We start from the raw sequence: 21,658 nt of genomic DNA on the forward strand, positions 1-21,658 counted from the left end.
GTATTATTTTTTTCTACTATTACTTACCATGAAAGACTATTAGAGGCAATATTTGTCCTGTGAGAAATAATACCATAATGAGAGCTTTTGATATATTAAAGATATTTAATTCATTTTTTTTTTCACAAGAGTGATCCAGAATAAATAATAGTGGGGCACCTGGATGGCTCAGTCATTTAAACATCTGACTCTTGATTTCAGCTCAGGTCATGATTTCACTGTAGTGAGATGGAGCCCCCCGCATGGGGCTTCCCACTCACAGCCTGTACCTGCTTGGAATTCTCTCTCCCTGTCTCTCTCTGCCCATCCTGTGCTTTCTCTCTCTCTCTCTCTCTCTCTCTCTCTCTCTCTCTCTTCAGTCAATTCAAATTCTTATTTTCTGATTTCTTTCACTGTCACTTTCTAACAAATAGCTGCTGAGATTCTTTAAAATAATTTCTAAATGCTTTAACATGACAAAAGAGAATGAAAAAAGTATAAGTAAAATGTTTATCGATCTAAGTCCATATAAGGCATTAATTCTATTTCTTTTTTAACATGTTGCACACATTAAAAACATGTTGCACTGTTTTTACAGTGTCAGCACAGAAACTGATTTAGGGAAGAAGCGATGGACTTAATTGTAAAGACCCCTAGGCAGTCAAACATTTCTCCTCCTTACATTTGGGCTTTCCTGGTGTTTTCTTTAAGAGTCTACTCTTTCTTTTTGGTGCTTTCTTATATTTGAAAGGTCTTCAACCACTTCTTTATCAGCAAATATCTCTCTATAGATATTTCTAGTCACCACTCCCATGCCGCCAAATACATACAGTCATGTAGCCCATATTTTCATTTCATAAAAGTAATCATCACACGCAGAGTGTCTACTATGTGCCAGATGTTACATAACAGCTTTATGAAACTGAGTTCTTTCAACCAAGTTGCTAGGTTGGTATTATGAACAAACATGCCAAACACAATCCACACTCAGGGACTTTACCTCAGTTATCATGCTGCCTTTTATCCCTCATTATATTTTCATGGCTTGCTCTTTCACTTCATTTTGGTCAGAATCCTTCTGACCACACTGTTTAAATTAATTCCTTTCCCCACGTCCCAACACTCTATTTTTACCCAGTTATATATCCTATATTCTAAAACATCACTCTCTGACACTATATATATACATAATATATAAAAAGCACTGTATATGTATATATACCTATACACATATATATTTATCCACTCTCCTGCTCCAATAATATAAGCTTTATAATGGCAGGTGTTTAAACTGTTTTGGTCTCCACAGTTTTTTACAGCATCAGACCAGGATCTGGTACATAGTAAATTTCAATAAGTTGTGTTGAATGATCAAAAAAATGACCAGTCCCCTAAATATAGCTCAAAGAAGTTATCCCAGGTTACAGAAAAATTACTGTTGTTTATTAATGTGCTTTTCTTCATAAAGAAATAAATGGATTTGGGGCGCCTGGGTGGCTCAGGCTCAGTCGGTTAAGCAGCCGACTTCGGCTCCGGTCATGATCTCGGGTCCGTGAGTTCGAGCCCCGCGTCGGGCTCTGTGCTGACAGCTCAGAGCCTGGAGCCTGTTTCAGATTCTGTGTCTCCCTCTCTCTGACCCTCCCCTGTTCATGCTCTGTCTCTCTCTGTCTCAAAAATAAATAAAAACGTTAAAAAAATAAAAAATAAATTAAAAAAAAGAAATAAATGGATTTAAATTGGGCCTTCTGTGTATAAAAATCTGTTACTTCACAGTGTTGGATGTGATAGTCCATTAATTTTCATCACAAAGTAATTGTATAAACAAAAACAATAATGATCATAGGAAGAAAAATAGCGAAGATATTTGAGCAATTTTTTTGGACCAGGCATTAGATTAAATGATCTCTCTCTCTCTGTCTCTGTCTCTCATTCTTTGTGTCTCTTTATTCCTCTCTTAATATTTCTTCCAATTGAATGTACTCAGAATTCCTATGTATACTGTTACATAGAGGAAAAAACTAAGGGCAAAAGTGAAGTTTCTCCAAGTCTATAGCTATAAACTGGTAATAGTGATTAAAAGATAACAACCTGACCCAACAGTCTGAGCTATGACACTAATACAAGGCAATGACTCATTTTGTCCAGTTTTGAAGTGGTTCCCTGTTTTATATAAGCAAACCTATTCTGTTTATATCTTGTAAAAGAAACTCTTTAATTTTATAGTTATATGATGTGGTGAGAGAGAGAGGGAGAGAGAGAATTTGATAGATTTTCTCTAAGTTAAACAACACTCATCACAGGCCAAATTATTTCTTTAAAGAATTATTTATTTATTTTCTTTGAAGAAGATATATATTGGTCTTTTAGATTAAATGACCCATAAAACCCAAGTAATAGCTGCCCCTTATTAAAATCAAGTCTAGTAATTCAACTCCCTTGAATTGGGGCTAAAATTAATTGTGCTTATTTCAAAATTTCAGTTTTCCAGTATAACAATTTCTCAGAAATTTTTCAATTTCTCTGAAATTATTCTGATTAAAAGGAAGTTTTGAATTATTTCATTTTATTTTACTTTATTTTACTCTTTTATTATTTTATTTCACTTTTACTTTACTATTTTATTTTATTTTATTTTATTTTATTTTATTTTATTTTTCTCCTCATAGGAAGCAGGCAACTTGCTAGCAGTTCAGAAACCTGGGGTGGGGGAGTCCTCATTTGGTGTCTAAAATTTTCCTACCTTTTTTAAATGGAATGTTCTCACTTTTAAGGAACAAAGAGATTAGGGGTTTGAGATTCTGAGATTCTGAGTTCTTCTATAGACTCCAAATTTGTTTTAGGTTCTTTCCAGAATCAATGTTACATTCCAGTGAGTTCTTAGGGCCCATGCAATTAGAATCTACACTATTCATATTGCAGTAGACCATATCTAAGTCTCTCTTTTCCATTCTACACATAAAGGAGGTAGGTGTCAATGCAGGTGAGTGATTTGTCCATGGTCACACATCTAGCTAATGTTAACGTATTTGATTTTAATTTTCCATCTATATGGCAAAGGATCCAATTACTCTGGATATCTCTGGATAGATGTATTTCCCATAAAGAATTTCAGCGAAGCTCTTATTGTCTGTTGCAAACCTGTCTATATACTGATGCATTTTCTATAGGCAAGCATAAAATACCTTAATGATGTATATGGTTTCTTTACATTATGACAGATGTTCTATGATGACTCAAACTATAGAAATGTCATTCTTTTGGGAGGGGCTGACTATGAACAGTGTGATTTCTTCCTAATATCTTGTATTATTATTCTGTTATAGGGTGAATGTAAGAGAAGGTTTATTTTTGGATATTGTTTTGCACATAGATTAACATTTAAAGCTGTTTTTATAATTAATATATTTAGAATATACCTTCTCTTTTAGGAATTTTAGTTTTCCTCAATATGAGCTTATCATTTTGTTATCATAGAGAAGAAGGTAATAGCTTTCTTGGTAAATAAATATTTACAGGAGGGATTAAGAGAACAAAACCATTATACCTGAAAAATAACTTAGAAGTTATTGAAGTATATTTGTATACTTTATTTGTATTTGTATACTTTATACCTTTATTGAAGTATATTTGTACTATTTTCTCTACTTGCATGAAAAACACGTTTAAAATACTGGAGAAATTGGACTTTTATTCTAAACTTAATTGTTTAACTATTATTTCATTGATAAAATTTACAATATAAACCAATGGTTCTTATGGCTTCTTTGGTTTCATGGTATTAATTTCTTTTGTATTAAGTTCAAATGAGTTTTACTTGCTAACCTATCAAGTTAGTTAAGAATATATACAGTTTTAGTATCTATAATGTGTAAGACACGGAAAAAGAAAATTAGAAAAGATGATTCTTTCTGTACAAAGGTTTATGTTATGAGGAAAATAAACACATACAAAGAGGAGGCCTAAGCCAATATGGTCAACTGAGATGAGATAGGTTCACCCTCACACAATCATAATCTTAAACTTCAGCTGGTTATAGGTGGTATTTGTAAACAAATACTACTTTCATGGGATTGCCACCCTGTTTTAAAACAAAAGGGGGTGGGGGATGCCTGGATGGCTCAGTCAGTTAAGCATCCGACTTCAGCTCAGGTCATGATCTCACATTCCATGAGTTCCAGCCCAGCTTCAGGCTCTGTGTTGACAGCTCAGAGCTTGGAGCCTGCTTTGGATTCTGTGTCTCCCTCTCTCTGCCCCTCCCCTGCTCATGCTCTGTCTCTCTCACTCTTAAAAATAAATACACATAATTTTTTTTTAAATGAAGGAAGAAAGGAAGGAGGAATGAAAGAAAGAAGGAAAGAAGGAAGGGAGAAAAAAGAAAGAAGAAAAAGGAAAGAAAAAAGGAAAGGGAAAGCAAAGGAAAGAGAAAAGGAAAGAAAAAGAAGAAAGAAAAAGGAAAAAGTCTGGCCTTAGTGAGATTCCAGCAGAATCAAACATAGAACTATCCCTACAAAGTGCCTATATAACCCAAGGTCTGTAGTTCTCCAATTAAATCAATAACCACTGAGGATGAGTTCATTATTAAAACATACAAAACAATAGACGAGAAAATCACCATGACAAAAAGAGTTGATAGACAACAAAATAGGGAAGAGACTTTAGAAAATGGTCCATTAAAATAAAAAAAGAATCAGTTAAACAAAAACAAGGTGGTCAGAAAAAAAAAAAAAAGCAAATTTGAAGAAAAAAATCAAACTGAAACTCTAGAAATGAAAAATATAGTCATAAAAAAAATGGACGGATAAAATAGTGAACTACTTTACAGACTTAGAACTCATAAGATTTCCTCAGGAAAATTACCAGAATATAACATAGAAAGATAAGGGCTCTATTAAGACAAGGTCCAAGTCGCATTAACAATTTTTTCATGTTTATTTATTTTGAGAAAGAGAGACACACACAGAGTGTGATCAGGGGAAGGGCAGAGGGAGAGGGAGAGAGAGAATCCCAAGCAGGCTCTGTGTGTTCAGTATGGAGCCTGTTGCCAGGCAGGATCCCAGGATCCATGAGATCATGACCTGAGCTGAAATCAAAAGGCACTAAACCAACTGAGCCACCCAGGCACCCCTCTCCACCCAACGTGCATTTTTATAGGAGTTCCAGAAAGAGAGAATGAATGGAGAAGATGCACAATTGAAAAACACAATGGCCTAAATCATTTTATAATAGAGAAAATAAATGGACTCTCAGATTGAAAAATCACCTCTAATCCTAATCGGGGGCGGGGGGGGGGGGGACCCAAACACATGTCCGAATATAGTAGTAAATTTTCAGAATATCAAAGTGAAATATAATTTTTTTAATAATAAGGAGGAAACACAGAGTCCAAAAAAATGGAAAGTCCCTGACTGGCTGCAGGCTTATCATGAACAACAGAGGCCAGAAGTGTCTAAAGATATAGAGTCAAGCCAAAATTCTATAATAAAAGAAGTCTTTACTGAAAGAGTGCATTTTCATACTTATAAAAACTAATAGAATGTATTACTCTCAGATCTTCTCTGAATACACCACTAAAGGGTGTCTATCAGCAAGAAGAAAATAAAAGTTAAAAAGAAAGATTGGTACACAAAAGCAAGGGTAAATAAGTAAAATATTTTGCAAACCTAATTTTAACTATGATTTTTAGTACCAGTATAATGATTATAATATTTTAGAACAAAATATGTAGCTCTAAATTAATAATCAATGATGCCCTGGAGAATACAAGAATATTTGCAATATTGTCTCTGTTCAGGAGAAGAACGGAAATATTAGCTAATTTTCATTATTACTCAGTTAAGTATACATGCTAAGATCTTTATCTTTAATCTAATAAATAAAATAGAAGGCATGTAAGTTTGAAATCAATGGAGGACACACACACACACATACACACACACACATACACACAGAGAAAAGAAATAGATTTAATCAAATAAAAGGTAAGAACTCTGAAAATTAATGCAAATGAAAATTTTGGTAAGTAGAAGCTACAACGTAAAATTAAATAAAAGTCTATCCTAAATAGCAATTGATATAAATGGATTAATATAATTCCTTGTATTAGAACTTACATTGATAAAAGGGATATTATATATTCTATAAATCCCTGTATCCTATAGAAGGATAGAATTTGCCTGGGTCATATTTGAGATGTGTATGTGAAATGGATACTCTAGTCAGTGTAAAATAATTTTGGAGTATCCTATATTGGCAAAACGCAAAACATATATATTGTATTGTGAGACAGGTAATAAGTACATCAGTGTATTTGGAGCAAAACTGTATGTGATGGAGATATAAACAGGATTTCCTTTCTGTAAGAATTTGCATTAGAAGACTATAATCAGTGGTGGCAGTAAGCTGGAACCTGTAGCAAAGTCGACCTAAGTTTGTATACTGAATAAATGTGGAAACTTATATAATTTCTAAAATGATGTAATCTATATATAGTCCATTCATATGGAAAATGAGGAACTTATATATATTTCACAGATATAATTTGAGTATTAAGTTAAATAATTTTTGTTCAGAGCTTAGTTTACTTTCTGGCAATTGTTAGATCATAAAAAATGTTAACACTCATTATTTTTATAATGTAGTTTCTTCTATAACATAGTGTTGAAACTCTCCATGCATTTTCCCATGGAGAGGATGGGAATGGTGGTTTCTGATGGTAGATGGAAAGGCTGGATGAGAATGAGATCAATAGATTTGTGTGTTAGGAAGTATCGAACTAGTTAATTTGATAATTTGTCTGCATTGGATTGAATCACTAGACTGAGTGCTCCACAAAGGAACCTTGTTCACTCTTGTGTCCTCAATTCACTATAATGCCATCATATAGTAAAGGATTAATGAATATTTTTTATTACTAAAAAGTACATAAAAGAAGTCAAAAGAGAGTATACCCTCTAAGATGCAATAGCTGCCCTCAAAATTTGTTTAATATTAAAAGTACAGCATTTTGATAGTTAATAAATCCATCTAAATGTTACTCCAAAGAATTCACCTGTGATAAGCACTAAATACATTTATTCAGGTATTGGAAAACCACAAATTGTTTCTAAGATTGCTATATAAAATGGAAAATCCTATATAATGTTAATATATAACTATTCAGTCTCCCAGACCTCTTATTTTGGAGGCAGTGGAAATAAATATGTGCTGTTAGAGCAGTGCTCTTTAACACAAACCTCTGGGTTTCTAGGAAGTGTGTGGCCATGGATATTGTAAAGGGAACAACTGTCTAGATCTTCAACTTTTATCTGTGCTTTTTCCTGAAATTAATCTACTCCTGGTCCTCAGTTTCCTTCCCAAACTCTCCTTTCACAATAACTCATTTCCCATTTTATTATAAAAAGGATATCTTTCATCTATCAATGAGACATTGCCACAGAAGGGGAAAAAAAAAACTAAAAAATCTCTAAAGAAGCAAACATAGAGACAAATGCAAAAGCTTGAGCCATTGAGGAGAGCCTTGCAATAACAATGTATCTGTAAGTATATTAAAGTAAGTACATCATGATGATCTACGGCCAAAATTTTGGTATGGTTATGAACGTGTGCATTATGTATGTATGTATGCATGCATGCATCTACCTTTATCATCTATAATTTTCTAGCTATCTTGATATTCAGAAATGAGAGAGTATAATAAATAAGTATATTAATATATTTACTTGAATTAAGAAAGTGACATTTATTTTTTTTTAAATGTTTACTTATTTTTGAGAGAGAGAAAGAGACAGACCGGGAGTGGAAGAGGGGCAGAGAGAGAGGGAGACACAGAATCCAAAGCAGGCTCCAGGCTCTGAGCTGTCAGCACAAAGCCCAACATGGGGCTTGAACCCATAAACTGTGAGATCATGACCTGAGCCAAAGTCGGACACTCAGCTGACTGAGCCACCCAAGTGCCCCAATGGAAGAGTGACTTTTCTGACAGAAATTGTCTGACTTGGCTGATTATTTTAATGACAAGGCTTGCTTTCTCATTAAGTCAAACTGTGCATGTTTTCAGATACTGGATGACCTAGACTGGTAGCTCAAAATACTTTCACAAGGGGAGCCTGAGTGGCTCAGTAGGTTAGGCATCTGACTTTGGCTCAGAGTATGATCTTGCAGTCCATGAGTTCGAGCCCTGTGTCAGGCCTTGTGTTGACAGCTCAGAGCCTGGAACCTGCTTTGGATTCTGTGTCTCCCTCTCTCTCTGCCTCTCCCCCTGCTCTCTCTCTCTCTCTTTCTTTCTCAAAAATAAACATTAAGAAATTAAAAAAATATTTTCACAAAATATACATAAACTATATTTGTAGTAACAGTATACTAAAAGCCAGAAATACATCCTTTGTACTTATGAAGCGAATACATTTTAAATGTACCACTCAGAGTTTGGTCAGGAAAACAGAAACCACTCCATATATTTTAAGCAGGAATGAAATTAAAGAGCAAATTAGGTGCTTGCAAACCATTAAAAGGGATGGATGATGTAAAGGTCAGGAACACCTTCACCAGGTTTAAGAGTCACTCGTAGCTTTCAGAGAGTTAAGAAATTGCAAGAATCATAGGAAATCACAGCAGTGATTATAGTTTTCTACAGTATTAAGGATGCTGGTTTGCTGGGAAATGTCTTGGGCTTACTGAAAAACCTGTGGCTACTGCAGCCCAAATCTCTGCATTAGAAACAGTAATATGACCTCTGCCCTCTTAGGCTCTCTCAGTCTTGTGCAAATGGATCTCACTGGCAGAAGGCTGGTTCCTCAGGATTCTGCTGCCAAGAACTTTAAAACAAAATGTAATTCCAAAGCTTCCAGCCTCTCCAATGGAGCAGAGAGAATAAGAGGGGGCAGAGGCAGAAATGGTGCTCATTTGCTAACAGGCAATGTGGCACAACTGTTAAATTTTGAAATGTGAGTCATGTACTTCTTTTCCAAAAACCCTTTAAAGATTAAACAAACAAGAACGTTGAAGGCTAGTATTCTAGAGTGTCTTAATCAGCCTGGGCTGTGATAACGAAATACGATAGACTGGGTGGCTTAAACAACAGACATTTATTTCTCTCCAGTTTTGGAGGCTGGGAAGTCCAAGGTCAAGGTGCAGGCAGATTTCAATTCCTACTGAGAACCCTCCTCCTGGCTTGTAGCTGGCCACCTTCTCACTGTGTGCTCACATAGAGGAGCAACAGAGAACAGTCTGGTCTTTCTTATAAGGGCACTAAGCCCATCATGAGGGTCTTACTCTCAAGGCCTCCTCTAAACCCAACTACCTCCCAAAGACTCCACCTTCAAATACTATCACATTGGGAGGTAGGGCTTCAACATGTGAATTTTGGAGGGTCACAAATGTTCAGTCCATAACATAAGAGTATTCTCTAATTTTTTTTTTGTAATGTTTATTTATTTTTGAGGCGGGGAGGTGGGGAGTGGCAGAGAGAGAGGGAGACACAGAATCTGAAGCAGGCCCCAGGCTCTGAACTGCCAGTACAGAGCCTGACAAGGGGCTCAGACTCATGGCTGTGAGATAATAACCTGAGCCAAAGCTGCACACTTAACCAACTGAACCACCCAGGCACCCCAGAGTATTCTCTACTTTCATTATCTACCACACTTCTGGTTTCTGCTATGTCCTCCCAAACATTATTTCAAGTTGACCATTTCCCCAATATTTTAATATCTGGCTCCCTGACATGACCTCCTGCTAAGTCCTTTAGTATCTAAAATGTTGTCTCAAATTCACACCTACCAAAATTATGTGCATGACCCTGAGCATTTTGAGTTGCTATTGCATGTCAAGGCACAGTTTCTTATTGCTTATGTCCAGGGATTTCTGCATGGAGTTACCAATACATGATATCATACTTTCTGATGTATATATATATAATTTTAATTTGAATGTTATTTTTTAAAGTAACATGTTAAAATGGACTTTTCTGGTGTATAGTCTAAGATTTTTTTATGAGGTGAAATATACATAAAATTAACCACTTTAAGTGTGTAATTCAGTGGCATTTAGCACATTCAGAATAGTGTGCAACCATTTCTTGTGCTTTCAGATCATTTTATCATCCCAAAAGGAAGCCCCATACCCATTAAGCAGTCGCTTCCATTCTTCTCTTTCCCAGCCCCTGGGAACCGCCAATCTATCTGCTTTCTGTCTGTATGGATTTAACTCTTCTAAATATTTCATTACATGGAATTATGGAATATATGGCATTTTATGTCTGGCTTCTTTCACTTAACATAATGTTTTCAGGTTTCATCCATATTGTAGTATGTATCAATACATCATTTTTTCTTTATGGCTGAATATTTCATATTTGGCTACACCACATTTTGTTAATTTATTCTGTTGATGGACAATTGGGTTGTTTCAAACTCTGGCTATGGGAATAGTGCTGCTATGAACATTCGTGTATCAGATATTGTGTTCATGTTGAGAGAACTGTCTGCTGTTTCTGAACTCCTTATAATTCTACACTGGATGCAGAAGCTGAGAGGGCCCTATCTTATAGATTTTAAAAATAAAATTTTTATAGATGAGAATAAAGCTACAAACCAGAGTCAAACCTGATAGATAATATTAGCTATAGCTTTATATCTGATCACCTTGGAATTATGAAGAAGGTGTTATTTAAGAATACCATTTTGTACAAAAACTTTTAGTAAGTTAATAAGTAAGGCCAACAGTGAAAAAAAAAATAACACTAATTGAATGCTTAACATATACAAAGTACAGCACTAGATCCTTTGAGTTACTTATTCTTCACAATAAGCTATTATTATCCGAGGTCACTGAGGTAGAGGAAATTTAAATAAAATTTAAATAACTTACTCAAATGTCACAGCTAGTGAATGATGAATTCTAAATATGAATCCAGGGAAGATGGACCCAGAGACCAATTTCTTAAACATTGCACTTTTTTTTTCTGTTTTCCCACTAAAAGTCTCCATCTCTCCTCATTTAATCATGTATTATAAAGCAGTGCTGATTTGATCTTATTTGGTTATTAGCTCTTGACTTCTTACACGGATTTCAGTTCTCCTTATCTCACAAACATCAAACCCCAAATTCTCTGCAGTGGCCTAAGAGTTCCTTTATGATCTGGCCCTTGACTGCGTCATTCCCTCTTCCATTCACATATTCTGCTCCTTAGCCTTTTGTGTTCTGTTTTCTCTGCCTAGAGAGAATTTACTTAATTTAAACCCTGTTCAACTGTCCCTTTCTCATAATGGCATTTCAGGTGGATGTTACTCAAATCACCAATCACTAATCTATCCTCTCACCTGCCTTATATTTCTTTTATAGCAATTATCACTACCTGATTTTATAAATTTGCAATCCTATGTGTCCCCTCTGCTCCCCCATCCCTCCTAGTAAGCTTCTTCAAGGGAGGGATGGTTATTTATTTGTTTGTTTTCTTTTCTTTTTTTAATATGAAATTTATTGTCAAATTGGTTTCCATACAACACCCAGTCCTCATCCCAACACATGCCCTCCTAGATACCCCTCACCCACCCACCCCTCCTTGCCACCCCCCATCAACCCTCAGTTTGTTCTCAGTTTTTAAGAGTCTCTTATGTTTTGGCTCCCTCCCTCTCTAACCTTTTTTTGATTGTTTGTTTTCTTTTGGCAGTGCATTCCTAGTGTCTGTTATCATGCCTGACACATGTAAGATATGCCCTAAAGATCTGATACTCTATGTCCCTTCCTCTCTCTCTCTGTCTCCTCTCTCTCTCTCAAAAAGAAATAAACAAACAAAAAAAGATTCTACTGTGAAGCTGAGGTAGAAAGGCTTATTCTTAATTTTTTACACTTTTGAAACTTTCTCTTTGAAATTGCATCAGAGGAGTTGTAACTTGCTACTCTGGTTCACTTAGAACTGGCTTTAAAATTTTTTTTTTAATGTTTATTATTTTTGAGAGTAGGAGAGACAGAGCGTGAGTGGGGGAGGGGCAGAGAGAGAGGGAGACACAGAATCCTAAGCAGGCTCCAGACTCTGAGCTGTCAGCACAGAGCCCCACAAGGGGCTCAAACCCATGAACGGTGATCATGACCTGAGCAGAAGTCGGATGCCTAAAAGACAGAGCCACCCAGTCTGGGTGCTGGAGCTGGCTTTAAGGGTAGTACATGATCTGCTTCAGGAAGCCAGGGTTTTGAAATTGGTGCACAAGTGCACTGGTCAAGTACATACAATTGTTCTCCTCATCATTGGTTGGCTTCTGGTTTTAATTATATGAGTCTTTCTTTTTTTGGCTTTTTGTTGTTTTTATTTTATTTTATTTTATTTTATTTTATTTTATTTTATTTTATTTCATTTATTTTTCTTATTCCTCTATTCATATATATTCTGATTTGTTTCTTTGTGAGAAGGAAGCACAGATGACTATTTTCCTCTGCATTACTTCTCTGTGTAACTTTTCTTCTTATCCTTTAAGGTAATCATAGCGACTTGGTCCTTAAAGTATAATGAGGGTCCTACTAAGTTCAGCCTATTTTGTTTAAAGGGATCCAACAAAGATTCTATTCCCATTTATCTCAAATAATAGAAGGAAAGCCTAATTTTATTTTTACTTACTCAAATATTGTCCATGAAGATATATTTCCAATGGTAGCATTTCTCTCCCCCCAAAGTTCGCCTGTGTATCTCTTGCACCAAAATAACTACAGGTTCTTGTTGCTAAGCTTCATCATGGATTTAGTGAATCACTAGCTCTGGATAATAGACCCAGAAATTGAACAAACTTCCTTGTGTATGTCTCTACTACACTAAGCTTGGGAATTATTGATCTATGGACATGTTACTATAAGATTTTAAACATATTTATTTTTTGGTATCTTACAAATTTGCAACATGATTTGCCAATATTCCTTACTTCCAATTGGAATTATTTTTTAAAAATGCATTTAGTCGATATTTGAAATCTACATGCCAAAAATCTACAAACCAAAATTTGTTGCTCTTATATGTACTTTTTTTTAGTTTTGAACTCAAAATACTCTATTTTCTCAGTGGTATATTGGATGGAACCTGCATAGATTTCATAATGTTTATTTAACATTTCTTCTCAAACTATTGCTATTTTCATCTTCACTATGTGGGGATATAGAACATATTTATGGTGCTTTATTGTATTGTTTGAGGCTACTAAACATATTTCCTGTGGAATGATAAATTGGTAGACATCAATCATTATTCATTGTAAAAAATTCAATATATCAATCAAGAAGATGATGTTCTTGTTTGGATGGTATAGACAAATTCCAAGAATAATCTTCCCTCATTTATCATCATCTTGAGAAAAATATTACACACTCCTATCTCTTATCCAATCTATAATATGTAGCATGTAAAATATATCTTCAATTTATTTAGATGCCTATATATGTCACATGTTTTGATATATTGAACTAATATCCTCTTTTTTATTCATAAACCTATGGCTTGGGAATTTTTGTATACATTTGATTGTTCTATTGAATAAATTTCATTCAGTCTCTTTTAATATGAGGTTAGCATTGCTGGAACACTCCTTTTTTTAACTTTCACTGGTATTGATATTAAAATTAGCAAACAATGGACATAAAGTTGTAACAACAAAGGCCACTTTCTGAGATTGTTTTGTTAATACCAAACATATCTAGCATTCTAAATAATATTAGTGGTCCCTGAGTTATGCTTTACCAAATATGTTAGGCATAAGCCTATTGATATAGCTTCAGACAACTATGGCTTGTCAATCCAATTTACTTAGAACGAATGTAGTCTTTTTCAGGCTCAGTTACTTGTAAGAGTATTGGCTATATCCTGGCTTGGGAATGTCAGATAGATAAAAGCAACAGAAATATTTGTCAACTACCTATGAGCTATCATAGAAAGTCGTTTTTCTACCTGAAAAAAGCAAGCAATTCTTTCTTTTTCTCTTAGTAGCTATAAAAATTATGCACAAGCTGCCCCCAACTATCCAGATATCATTGTCCCCTCCTTTCATAGAGGCAGAGATGTTCACCAACTCCCTGGACTCCCAGGGAGAGATTTAAGAGTTTCATGATGTTACATCCTCAGCATTCCTACTTTCTGAGTGGTAGAAAGCTTTTCTCTTCCAGCTGCAGAAATATTCTTCAATTAATTTGTCATCACATACTATTATTAAATTACATTATATTGCATTATAATATATTTGTTATATGATATTATTTATAAATTACTGTTGTGTCATGCCAGATTTTAATAGAAGTTTGATATATGAAAAAAAGCCCTGTGTTAAGAGTCAGCAGGTTCTGATGCTAATTCCATTTCTCTGGGAAAATGTTTTCACTTCTCTGAATAGTTGCCCTGTCTATCTTTCAAAACTTGTGTTTCAAAACAGAGTACTTATTTTATAGAACTATACAAAATAAATAATTAGATAATTTATAATGATATTATGTTATATTTTACTAATTAGACATTTGAAATATACATTTTAAGTTACTTCTGTGGCATTGAAACACCTTGAATTATCTCAAATGCCAGCTAGAATTGCATTTGGTTATCATGGACAGATCTATTTATATTTTACTAATTAGACATTTGAATTGTATATTTTAAGTTACTTCTGTGGCATTGAAACACCTTGAATTATCTTAAATGCCAGCTAGAATTGCATTCGGTTATCATGGACAGATCTACTTAACACAGATGTGGTTAGCATTTCAATCCTTATAGATTTAACTTAACAGTTCAGTGATGTTTTATGAACTGAGTTTCCTTATATATCTATGATTCAATCAACCTCAAGGATCTGAAAAGTGCTTTTGAAATTTAACATAAAGCCTTTCATACTGACCCTTGAGTAAGACACACAATTTAAGAGCGTTAGTTCACATGAATAAAACCTAGTCCATAATGAATATCTCTAAGATAAATTTCCTGTCTCTTTTATGCTAATCAGCCCCCAAAAAGAAGAAAAAATAGATGTCCCCACATCATACCAAAATAAACCATATTTAAGTTAGTATTATGGTAAATACTTAAAAATGAGTCTTCAGGCTGTAACAGTATAAGCAACATTTACTATGTTAATCACAATCATGTTTAAAATTACGTGAAAAAAAAAAGATTGCAAAGGCTTGTTACCTATTGTGGTACATGAAATAAAGTGGTTACTTCATAACTTGATTTTGAAATTCAAAGAGAAGAAGGAAGAAAGTTTTAATATGTAGGGCTTTAAAAGGAGATAGTATGGTGTCAACACAAGCAGAAGTATACAGGGAGAGCCCAGGGGAATGCAAAACAATAAGCTAATTAGAGAGGAATTTGTACTCTTGTCATGAGGGTAGGGGGAGAGACAGATGGAAAAAGCCCCATCAGGTGAAACAACTCCAGATAAAAACACATGCACAGTAGCCTGCATGTATCGTATCTTGGACAGGCTTGTCTTGTTTTCCCCAGGAAAGCTATTGTAGGGGATTCAGCATAGCCAGGCCACTCTACAGGAAAAACAAAAAGATACAACATATGTACTATCACCTTGTTGAAGATGGTTAATTTAGACAATTAGTAATTACTTGTTTCATTTTGCTACTAATTTTTCTACATAACTGTTAGATATAAAGAAAGTCTTCAAATTAACAAATAAAGTTGCTATGAAATTGTTACCTAATAAGATCTACTTTTAACAGAGGAACAATATATGGAACTAATAATCTTTCATTCTACTTGTAGAAAACTAAGTTTTCTGTATTATATTACAAATAACTTATAAGGGCTTATGCAGATTTAAAATCAAAACTAAATATAATCACCCTGATCACTTATAAAATTCCCTAAGACCATTTTGCCTGTTTCCCACAGGTAATGAGGGTCTTTATTAAAAAATAGTGAGAAGAGTGCTAAATATTCATGTTTCACCTTTTAATTATTATTTATAGTTTTAATCTACCCCATAGGTTGGCAAACTTTTTCTGTAAAGGGTAAAATAGTAAATATTTTAGGCTTTGAGGGACATTTGATCTTTGTTACAACTACTAAACTTTGTCACTGAAGCATAAGAAGAGTCATAAACAGAATGGTAAATGATTGAGCATGGCTGTGTTCCAATAAAACTTTATTTACAAAAACAGATGGAGGGCTGGATTTGGTTGTGAGCTGTCATTTACTACTGCCAAATATATAGAGAATTTGAATTAATAATATGAAAGACAGCTGCATTTCTTTCTGCAAATTTTACATTTATAAAAGAATTCTCTGAGCCTTAAAGTTATTCTGTTAGACTACTTTCTCTGCTAGACTATGAATTCTTTTACAGTAAGGACCTTGTAATATTCAAGGTGTGTGTATTATATATATATATATATATATATATATATATATATGTGTGTGTGTGTGTGTGTGTGTGTATTATATATATATGTATACATATATATATATAATGACTTGGATGAGAGTCTTTATTTCATTGAAAAACATTTTCCATTTTAGAAGTTTCTAAAAGTTTCTCTTTTCAGATAGTATCTCAAGGCTCAAAGATTTTTAACAATTTGAATAATGAGCATGAGACACATAACTGAAGAAGTTATAGTCTTTTTCCATCATTTTGAATAAATACTTTTATCAACTTCTCTACAAGTTGTATTGATTAAGCTTTATCTAGACCAAACTTTTAATTTATAATTTTTACCATAGCTGGGGCGATGTTATCTCCTGTAGACTCAAGACTTCTAGCTTCAGCCATGCAACACACAATCTTTAGGCTCCACAAATGGTTTTGTCGCTGGTCCAGTCCTCTGTATTATTTCTCAAATAATGACTTAGGAAGTGAAGTTATCTCCACGGGCTTTCATTCTTATTAAATTTTCTATTTAATTTTTTTCTGGTGAACTGCTGTCCTCAACCCGAACCACTATACCTTCTTTTTATGATTTATTCTCCATAGTATGGAAGTCTTCACTTGTACTTTACTATCCTTTTATGGGGTGTCCAGTTTCTGAAACTTGAGTTGTCCTGTGAAGATGCGTTAATCCTGGGTAACATGCGTCTATTGGGATTGCTGTGATTTTACTTAAAATTCCTTATTACTAACTTATTTGTTCCTGTATCATCTGAAGATTGTTTTTTATTGGTCATATCTTCTCCCATGTCAAGCACTAGAACTGGTTCAGCTGTGGAGTATTTGTTTGACTCCATTGGACCATTCCAGTGATAAGTGCTGATCTCTTGTTGAAATATTTATTCAAAGCATAACAACTTTGGCATTACAAAAAACAGAATTTTATATTAACTTAATTTCCTACAACTTTATGGTACACTTTTCCCCCTAGCCATGGAAAATTTGAATCACTTGACATATTTAGAATTAATAAACCAGATTTTTCTTTAAAGGTTTTTTTAAACCAGCTCTGATTATATTTTCTACCAGTTAATACCAACATTTCGCCACTTACATATGGTTTTAAAATACATTAAAACTAAAGATGAAAGGACAAATACACTATTTATGATATAGAAACTAATAGCAATAATATTCATCCTCATTTCTTATTTCTCTGCTAAAATAAAGTTTCTGTTGTTGCTACAAATCTAAAACAGCTCACATTTCCTATGCTGTTTCAAATTACATAAATTTTATTCATATATACATTCATTTAATGGGGATACTTTAGGCTTAATTGAGATCAAGTAAAACAGACTCAGTATGCTGAAACAAGTTGAATTAAAGTATAAGAAATGTAGGGGCACCTGTGTGGCTCAGTTGGTTAAACTTCCAACTCTTGATTTCAGCTCAGGTCACAAACTCACATTTCATGAGTTCAAGCTCTGCATCAGGCTCTGCACTGGCAGCGAGAAGCCTTCTTGGAATTCTCTTTCTCTCTCTCTCTCTGCCTCTCCCCAGCTTTCTCTCTCTCTCTCTCTCTCTCAAAATAAAAGAATAAACATTAAAAAAATTTTTTTTCAGTGTAAGAAGTGTAGTTCAAATGGAATCCACAATAGACAAGTCAAGTTATCAGGACTTGGTTACTAGGATGAATTAGCAGCAAAATCATCTTGGTACTGGAACCATGATTTGTGGGACAGGAGCCAATTAAATATATCTTACCTTTAGTTGGAATTAGTTCTGGGTAATGTAGAGGTTTTGAGTCTGCTGTTTGATAGATTTAGAATACAGTCCAATTTGAACATATTCTGCATATATCAAACTTGGGAAGTATGGGGTTTTTTTTAACCTTATCCATGCCTTAGTGTCTATCTACACAAAAGGGAAAAATAATAGAACATACATTTCAGTCTCTGAAACTTTACTAAACTCAGTATTGCCCTATTAAGATTTCTGTTGCTGGACTACATGTAGGCGTTGGAATTTTGCGAATTGACTTGAAATTACTTATTGATAACATGAGACTAAGATTCCATGAGATGATGAATGTATAGCCCTTACCAAAGTACCTGGATCATTGTAAGTGTTAAAGAGTTTTAATTCCAAATATTATTCTTACCAACCAATGTTTCTGTAGGGAGGTCTGGTGAGTAACTAGAAAGATCTATTTTGTAATGAATAGTTGAATGCTTCTTGCAAAAATCCTCTTACAGTTTTCTGCTTTCAAAAGTATCTTGGATGAAAATGTGCTAAGATAATTATTTATTTAATAAAATACTTATATATTCAATACAGTTTTCCAAGGTATGAATGTATGCCCAGGTTCTGGGGGGAAATGGATTGGTTTAGCCACCTGTAGAGGAATCCACTGTAATAAATAGGTTAGTAATAGAATTGGGGCATCTTCCAAGTGATCATTAAGAACATCAAGGTCTGACTCAAGTCATTACCAAGGAAGTACACTTTGTAAGGACCTTATTTTAAGCATGTATTTTTTAATTTATGTTAATAGGTACAAAAGAACATATAGCAGAAAGTTCATGCTTCACTCATTAAACTGAAAAAGAGAAGGAGGAAGAGGAAAAGCAGAAGGTAAAGAAAAAAGAAAAGGACAAGGAGGACGAGGATATGAGGGGTAAGAAGAGGAAGAAGATAAACCACATTACTACCAGTAAGAACAAGAAAGGAAAAGACCCTTGTCAGTGGGATTTCAGCAGAGTTTAAGAGTCTCTTCTGAATAATCATAAGTACTCGTTCTTTCCGACAAAATCCCCATGATTTTTTTGAACAAACTCTAACGCTGTGTTAATGCTTAAAATAACCTTCTGATATTGATTTGGTTTCTCAAAAGGATTTTCCTACATAGAAAGCATAGTATAAATTAGGTACAAAATAATGTGATCTGTTGTGATGATCTTTTGATGTGTCAACTTGGCTAGGCTACAGTCCCCTGTTATTGAATTAAAAACTAATCTATGATATTGTTGTGAAGGTGTTTTGTATACAAAATTAAAGTCTGTAACCAGTGTACTTTAAATAGGGATATATCCAAATAATCTGGGTGAGCCTGATTCAATTAGCTGAAAGCCTTTAAAAGCAGAGCTGAGGCTTCTCCGATGAAGAAGAAATTCAGCAGGCGGGTATCAGCTTCAGTTGCCTGACAGTTTCAGTCTGCTCTTCTTGCTGGCCTGGCCTATAGAGATTGGGATTTCCTAGACAGTCCTCACAATTGTGCAAGCTAATTCCTTGCACTAATCTCTCAGTCTGTATCTCTGTTTCTCTGGTTGAACCCCAATACATCCGTGTAGCATATCTATCGTTATCTTATTAAATCAGCTGTGTGGGTTGTATTTCAATTAGTTAGGAAATGTATTCCAGAGAAACTATTTAAACCCATGTACTTCAGAGCCACCGTAGAAACAATGGCTCAAACTTAACATTTATTTTCATTCCCTTTATGTACTTCTGTCTTTCTCATCTGTCTAATCAGCTTAATCTAACAGGGTGAAAGCAGGTTGCAACTCAAATATGTCCAAATACATATGACTTGCACTTATTAGTACGTATTTCAAGTTCACTTCATGTAGTAAGTCATCTTAAAAAACACGCTTTGGTAATAAGATATGTATTATATATACTTATATATATATGATATTTATATATATACATATATTCTATGTATGTGTGCAGATAGATAGTTAACTCTACTTTTCTCCGTATGTTATCCTATTTCCTTGTTTCTCTTTAGAGCAAAAGACCTTGCAATAGAAGTCTCTATTTTCTACAATTCTCTTTCTTTTTTTTATGTTTTATTTTTTGGATAACTTTCATAAGATTTTTATGAAAATATTTTTCCAAAATCACTGTAATTAAGAACATAAGTAACCTCCACTTTGATAAATACAACAGTTAATTCTCAGTCCTTATTTTACTTCAATAATTAATGAAAAGTAAAAAGTTGATGGCAAATGGCCACCAAGTATTTGAATAAATATTTTGACTCACAACATTTTTAAAAAAGCAATTACAAACACAATAAACGTTTTTTTCTACTTCTTATATGAGCAAACCTTTTTATTATTTCAATGGTAGTTCCCATTTTTCACAGGGGTACATAATGGGTGTGCAGTAACTATCACTGCCTGACATGATAAATGAATGAGTGAGTGAATTTTATAGCAATGTATCCTACAGATAGCCATTTAAATTTTAGAGCCCTTTCTAAAAGTAATTAAAATGAAGAAATGAGGACACTTAAAATGTTTAGAATTTTTAATCTGAACTTAATAAAGTTCATTGAAACATTTTAAAAAGCAAAAAGAAAGTAATTAAATAAAATTTCTAATATACTCAGTGAAGGGTGACATTAGGTCGAAAATATACCAGTGAACAACAGCAGTTGTCAGGTAGGAATAAACTTCCAATGGTTCAGGAACTAAAGGAAGTCTAGAGTAGCTGGGAAACAGCATTCAATGGGAAGAGTGTTATAAAGTGAGACGGATCATGAAGGGTTTATAACCCATTTTTAGGCACTGAAATTTACCTGAAAAGCAATGAGAAGCCATTGAAGAATTCTTAAGTTGAGGATTAAGAAATCAAATTTTGATTTTGCAAGCACCATTCTGGTTCCTGTGAAGAGAATAGATTGTAGAAGATGGAAGGGAGGCTAAAGGGAGACCAGAAAGAAGGTGCTGCAAGTTTCCAGAAGTGTAGCATCATTTTTTCCCACCAATATCTGTGCAAAATAAAAGAAAAATACAAAATAAAAGAAATGGGACTTGCATGGGACTATTTCTGGACAATACTCAGGTGCATATATCTCTACCAGGTTAGATACATTTAATTTCTGATTTGAGATCCTCTAGGGATTTTTTTTTTCTATAGTGATTGAGGAAGCTTACTGTAATCAGGGTTCTCCAAAAAGATAGAGGGTATATAGAAAGATATTTATTATGAGGGATTGGCTCACATAATTGTGGAGGCTGAGAAATCCCACAATGTGCCATCTTCATACTGGAGAAACAGGAAAGCTAGGTTGTAGTTCTAGTCCAAATCTGAAGATGTGAGGACCGGGGCAGGGGCCAATGATGGAAGTTCCTCCCTGAGTCTGGAAGGCCTGAAATCCAGGAACTCTGATGTCCAAGGGCAGGAGAAGATGGGTGTCCTAACAAAAGTAGACAGCAAATTTGCACTTTTTCTGCCTTTTTGTTCTATTCAGGCCCTCCCTTAAAAGACTGGATGACGCTTACCCACAATGGTAAAGGATATCTTCTTTACCCGGTCTACCAATTCAA

At 34.3% G+C, this 21,658-nt stretch overlaps 1 long non-coding RNA gene across 3 annotated transcripts in view; it reads left to right on the forward strand.

Moving 5' to 3' along the window:
- Positions 1-21,658, forward strand: part of LOC144616178 (uncharacterized) — a 94,062-nt gene that overhangs the window by 66,769 nt on the left and 5,635 nt on the right. The window contains exons 3-4 of one of the 3 annotated variants that reach the window (XR_013555270.2): positions 7,380-7,528; positions 18,877-19,035. This is a non-coding gene — a long non-coding RNA (uncharacterized LOC144616178). The remainder of the gene's footprint in view (positions 1-7,379; positions 7,529-18,876; positions 19,036-21,658) is intronic. The other 2 variants (XR_013555271.2, XR_013555269.2) reach the window with 2 other exon arrangements.

The sequence above is a fragment of the Panthera onca genome, chromosome B1, assembly GCF_046562875.1.
Source record: "Panthera onca isolate mPanOnc1 chromosome B1, mPanOnc1 haplotype 2, whole genome shotgun sequence".
Taxonomy (NCBI): Eukaryota; Metazoa; Chordata; class Mammalia; order Carnivora; family Felidae; genus Panthera; species Panthera onca.